The following is a 6,374-nucleotide window of genomic DNA, read 5'->3' as shown; positions in this document are numbered from 1 at the left end:
AGCAACATCATGGCAGGAGGTGGCAAATCGACCGACCTTAGGGAATAAGAAGGTGGCGTCGAGAGATCTCAACGATGTCACCAAAGTTGGAGAAGATGGAGGTAGTAGCGGCGGATCTTGACAGTGTCGCAAAAGTTGCGGAAGATAGAGGCGACACTGGTGGATCCTGACGGTGTTGCCAGAGTCGAGGAAGATGAAGGTAGTGCCGACGGATCTCGACGACATCATCAAACTTGGGGGAAGACAGAGGCGGCACCAACGGATCTTGACAGCATCGTAGGACTTGGGGAAGAAGGAGGTGGCGTCGGCGAACATGGGGAAGAAGGAGGTGGCATCGGTTGATTTGGGGAAGAAGGAGGTGGTGTGGGCGGACTTGGGGAAGAAAGTGGCGAAGTCCGACAGTGGTTGGCTGTGGAGTCCGATGGTGGTAGTCAACGGCGGAGGAAGGAGGTGGTCACCAGTAATGTCACTGTTGAGGTTGCCAATCACCGTCGAGGTTGCCGGTGAAGTCACCAGTGGGTAGATGGGATACCGGTGAGAACGCCTTCACGAGGAAGAGGCATGGACGATTCAGAGGCTAAGGGCTTTGATTTGGTGAACTGATGCTTCTCTAGTTATGTTGCAATTCCGGATAAATTGTGTTCTAATTCCATTTCTGATTCTATCTTGCAACCAAACAGGTGAATTAATGGATCCCGATTCTAATTCTCCAATTCTGGCCCTGAATCTAAGAACCAAACTAGGCCTTAGGCTTGGATTTATTCTTTTTTTTTTAAGTGGGAGCTTTTGAGAATTTAGCAAACATCCAATATTGTCGTCTCACATATCAGTGAGACATCCAAGATATATAAAACAGCATGCTCTTTTTTTAGACAAAAAAGTGCATGCTGCATCTTTCAAGATTTTCAAGAATAGAAAGCTACTGAAAAAAGATAGAGATAAAGCGAATGGGCTCCATGGGCCCAAATTAACGAGATCCAAGGAGGCTCGACTTTACTCACCGAACTCCGTACCCGCTCGCCCTTTACGACGCTGACAGAGGTCTGGGCCCCGCCGAAAAATTCCCTCGTCCAATGATGACGGGCTGTCTTTCCTCCATGTAGGAAGCGCAGGGCCCACGTCACTTTCTGACACGCGGGCCCGGCTTTCCCAGGCAAGCCGGAGGACGGCCGACGCCGGCGTAGATGCGCCCATGCGATCGTGGCCTTTGGTTCAGCAGCGAACGGCGGATGTTGCGCGGGGTGTGGGACCGGCGCTCGTGCCGTATGGTCTCGTACGCGGCGGCCCATGGGACACCGGATGAGGAAAAAAATATATTCGCCAGCTGGGACGTGGGTCACCCTTGGATTAGCCAGTTTCGGTAAAAAAGCCGGTTTCTCTTTTCCTCGCATGGACATGAATGCACTATTTCCTCTTGGGTCATCAACTTTTCCTTTTTTGAAGGCTCCAATGGAGACGTTGGGTTGTCAAATATAGCATGCCACACTCATATCATCCAGACCGGTGGATCAGCATGAATTTGCTCTTGGGCACGGGAACGATAGTACTAGTGCAATGTTTGGTGTTCGCTGCGTCACGTTTTCTTTCGAGGAACGGTCTATAGCAGAGTTGCCTGCTTTGCTCCCACATCTAAAAGTTCCAGAGATCTCTGCCACCTAACAAATTCGGCACTCTTGGAATACACAGAATGGAGAAAAAAAATGTAGTGTATGTTGTAGAACTGGGTGGGATTTTATATAGAGTGTACTCTATCCGATGCTAGAATGAGATCCTACGAAGCGTCGGATCGTGTGTTTTGACAACCCTGCTCACAAACCCTGACATATTATTCCCTCTCTTCGATCGTTGCACGTTCTCGTAACCCACACACAAGTAGAGTAGATATAGAGAGTATGTTATCTTAAATCGGATTGCGATATAGAGAGTATATTATCTTAAATCGGAGATCAACAAATTTTATCTTCATTAGGGATTGTACTGCACCTTTTGTTATAGGTGATATACCTAGCCTTGACAAAGTCTGAGACTACTTCCAATTATATTCCTTCATTTCGTTCCCTTTCCTGCTCTTATTCCCTTTATTCCATCTCATTTTCAGCAGTTTTTCTTCGAGGGAAATCGTGAAGTGAATGGAAACAGAATCCCGTCCTGAAGGGAATGACTCTGAAAATCCCGTCGTGAAGAGAACCGTGAAAGGAAACGGTTGGAGCACTGAAAGGAACAGGAATCCCTTTACGACGGGAATTTGCCCTGCGAAGGGAAGCTGTTGGTTTAGTCTAACCCAGACACAAGTAGAGTAGATTTTCGGTATCATTAGGTAACGGTGGTAACTATTAAGCGTGTCGTGCCACGATAACTACGGATGCGAACCAAACAGTCGGAAAGGAAGACGAAACTGACATAAACTAGCTTGTTGCATGGAAAGACCCTTTGTAACTTAACGCGACATGTATGTATATATATATATATATACAGAAGCCGACGCGATCGACATGTCATCACCGTACGGTGCGGTGCGGTGCTGCCCACTCCCACGCTGCGCGCGCGCGTCAGCTCTCGGCCACGCCACGCCCGGCGCATCATTGCCATCGCCCGCCGGCGGCGGTGCCGCGCGTCGCGTGCTGCTCGCCATGCCTGCGCCGAAAACGGTGAAGTCGCAAAGACTCTGTGGTTTGTTTGGATATGCTTACAGCTTTTTGTTAGTTGAAAAAGTGAATGTGATTATTGAATTTTGGTCGTTCATTTTTATATTAAATTTTTAGCTTCTTAGTACCTCTAAAAACTAGTTAAAATATATTTTTCAGTTTTTAGTTTATTTTAGTCACAACTGTTTCCTTAGCTAACTAAAAGCAAAAAAAATCAGAATAAAAAATCAATTATTTGAATAGCTTCTAGATTTTTCTAGGAAAGAATAAAAAACCTATTCAAATAGATGACGTCATGTCACATCACGCTGCTTTAAAGAAAAAAGAAAGAAGAAAAAGGATGGATGGTCACCTCAGCTCGCCGGCTAGATCGCGTACGTGGCGGCCGCCGGCGGTAAGTGCGTCCGTGCGCTGCGCCGGCCGTTTATGCGCCATGCACCGCCGCCGTGCCGCCGAAGGAGCCTTGTTGGTGTTAGCCGAACGAGCACTGCTGCATGCTACGTACGGTCGGCAGATCGAGGCTACTTGCCAAGCTACGCGCACAGGTTGCCAGTCGCATATGCTACGCCCGTTCGAGGCAGGACGAGACGGATCCACCGGCCGGTCAGGGGGAGGACGCACTTGCCGGCTGCGTGCGTGCCGTCTAGCACCGCTGTGATGGCGACAAATAAGCTTGTCTTGTATTGTTCATGTCCTAGCTATCCGATCAGTACACAGATCATGCATATATATGACGAGGTGCAATGTATGGCTACTCGATACGTATATTTGATTTTTTTTCCTTTGCTTTGCTACTGCTAAAATGATCATTCACGGCACGGTGAACCTGTCAATAAACCTGAGTAGATCGAGCTACACCCGGAGTTCAGTTTTGAGAAGTAGAGTACTGCCTCGAATAATCATCGATCGGCACAGGCTTTTCCACTGTCGCGCACTACAACGAATGAGTTTTGCAACGTACGCAACGTTGCCGCAACTGCCATGCATGCTCTTTACTCTTTTGGACAAAGAGGAAGGCCAACCATTGAGAGCACGACACGTCTCCACACTAAGAGCAAAGGAAATTTTATAGAACTCTTTACAGAAAGATTCTAGCTTTGATCTAAATCGTTCTTTTTCTGATCAAACGACTAGCACATACAGGAGAGAAGGATAAAAATATGTGTCATGTTAGTAAAAAAAGTCTTTTAAAAGATCTAACCGTATAAAATTTTCTTCACTAATGGCGCCCCCTCCCCCGCGAAAGAATTAAAAAAAAAACACGAGCCACCGCGCCCGGTTTAAAAGGCTTGTTGCACACACCAACACGCGCGTGTTTAGTACGAACGAGCCACTAAACAAAAGCATTAGCCTTGCGGCTATGCCGGTTAAGGCTGGCTTTGCCGGTTTCCAGCTATCTATCTATGTGCACTCTTTGTAAACTGCTGCCCAAAAGGTCTAAGTATAGTCCTTAAAAAAGGGTCCGGGTACTAGCTAGACTACTCTTGCGACCCTTATTTTTTCAGACACAGTTTTCTTTTTGCCAGGAAGACACAAGGTTTAACAACTGGTTAAGTACAAGTGAAACTTGGCGAAGGCGTGGTCGTTTTAGATAGCGACACGGTATCTGAATGATCATGTAGTTTGACCATTAATTTCCAACAAAAATGTTGTTCTAAGCCAAAAAAAAAAAAGAATCTTGATGATAGTATATATCTTGATAAGTGCAGCCGTAAAATACTTTGGTCTATCTAGATACTTCCTTTACATATCGGTGGATAAAACTGATAACGCTTGACTGTTTCTGTATCGCGTGACAAGCTACGATTTTTTTGCTGTACGAGAAAAACTATGTTGATATGTGTACTCTCTCGTTTTGAAACGTAAATGATGTATCCAATCTAGGCATATTTTTAATGCTAGTTAACACTTAACAGTACATTCAGTTGCACCATCTTTGGCCGTGTGTGTGTTTTGTTTAGAGGGGACAGCTGATCATTTCCAAGCCCTAGGCCTGCTCCTTTCGGTTTGGTCGGTTATTATAATAAGCTTAGCGCCTCAACCCTCACTTAGCAAGCTCCTAAGTCTCTCCCACAAAGACAAATCTTCCAACCATCGATCTGAATTAACAAATCCCACCTCCGAATTGGACATTTAGATGGAATATTACAGGCAGGATCACCATTACATGTGCGCATCCAGCTGCCATGCATCTCTGGTTTAATCACGCACAAGGTCAGGCCAAGAGCCAATGGCTGGTGTTGCAGAATGAGCAGGGGAATCATGTATGGGTGTGGGTGTGCGCTTCAGCTAAATTTTTGTCCAGTTTAAGGGAATGGTTAGCAGTTAGCACAAGTGGTAATATACTACCAAATCTGGGTGCAGAGGGCGCAGCTTGTGATGCCTGCAGAGGTGGCTGCTACTTACTCTGTGCCTGTCACTCGCTCTGGTTGCTAAATCCAAGCAAGTTATGCCAGTTGATTATTTGCCTGCAAGGGCTCATGCTGGTTTTGTTAATCAGCTCCTCTTATTGAGAGCAGGGGGGTAGTGACTAATTCACGATAACCCATGCATGGTCCCCAATGCCTGTCTCTCAAATTACATAAGAGGTTTTAGGTTCATGTCTCGTATCTCACAATACGTAAGAAATTATTTCAATTGTTTGGAGAGGAAATTGCATTAAAGCAATTGCAGAAAGACCTCCATCTTCACCAGTTACTTCTGAACATTTTGCATATCAAATGGAAGAAACAAGCAGTTCATGTACCTGTCCTCATGGCTAAAAGTTTCCCTGATATGTGAGCATTTCAAAAGCCCTGCAAGCAGTTAACCCAGATTAGTTCTAGTAACAGTTGGGCATGGTGCAAGTGCAGGCAATATAGTATTGAGCTGTGACATCACAAGCCATGTTTGCAAGATTTGCAAGGCTTTAACATTGAGATTTGATCCCAGTAGGCCATGTGCAGGCTGTCAGCAGGAGCAGGCCCAGAGGTGAGGAGGGGAGGATGGATCAGTGATAACTGCACCCTCATTCTGTGCATGCACTTGCCAGAACTGAGAGCTCCATAGATTCCATCCATTGCACTGTACCAAGATTAAGAAAAAAGAACGGGCCTAATTAACAACTAGCACATCATTGTCATGGCAAAGAAACAGAGCTGTACCCTTTTCAACCATTGGCTGAAGAGAAGTGTGCTTAAACAATGAGAAGAAAAGGCAAGTGATTATACTATACAGAGGGGTTGAATTAGTTGGATAAGTGTGCTTTGAGAGGACAAGATTTCTGCTTGTCACGCACACAAGGCCAGGAAAAAGATTTCAGGCCTTTTCATGTGAAGGTTCGGCGTATGCACTATGCAGCAGCTGAAGAAGCAGCTCTCCCTCATTTGGTGCCCCATTGGCCAGAGCACATTTATAGTTTACTCACTGCGGCCTACCTGCATGAATGGAAATATATATAAAGCTCTCCCCTCACCTTAATCATTTCATCCTATATATTATTATAAAAGAGGCTCCAGCCGGCAGGTAGTGTGTGAAACTTGAAACCATTGCAGTTTTCGACCTTGCAGATTGAGAATTCTGTTCAGCAGCCACTGAGTTCTGGGCAGGATGGCAGCAATGGTGAATCAGTTGGAACCAGTTGGAGCACGGCGACAACAAGCATGCTGAAAGGGAGCCGGTCTGCTTGACCCAGATTTAGGCCCGTGCATGGTGCAATCTATCCATCTGCCCATCAGGGCATACGCACTT

Source organism: Phragmites australis, chromosome 2 (genome assembly GCF_958298935.1).
Source record: "Phragmites australis chromosome 2, lpPhrAust1.1, whole genome shotgun sequence".
NCBI lineage: Eukaryota > Viridiplantae > Streptophyta > Magnoliopsida > Poales > Poaceae > Phragmites > Phragmites australis.
Note: the sequence above shows the minus strand (reverse complement) of the source record.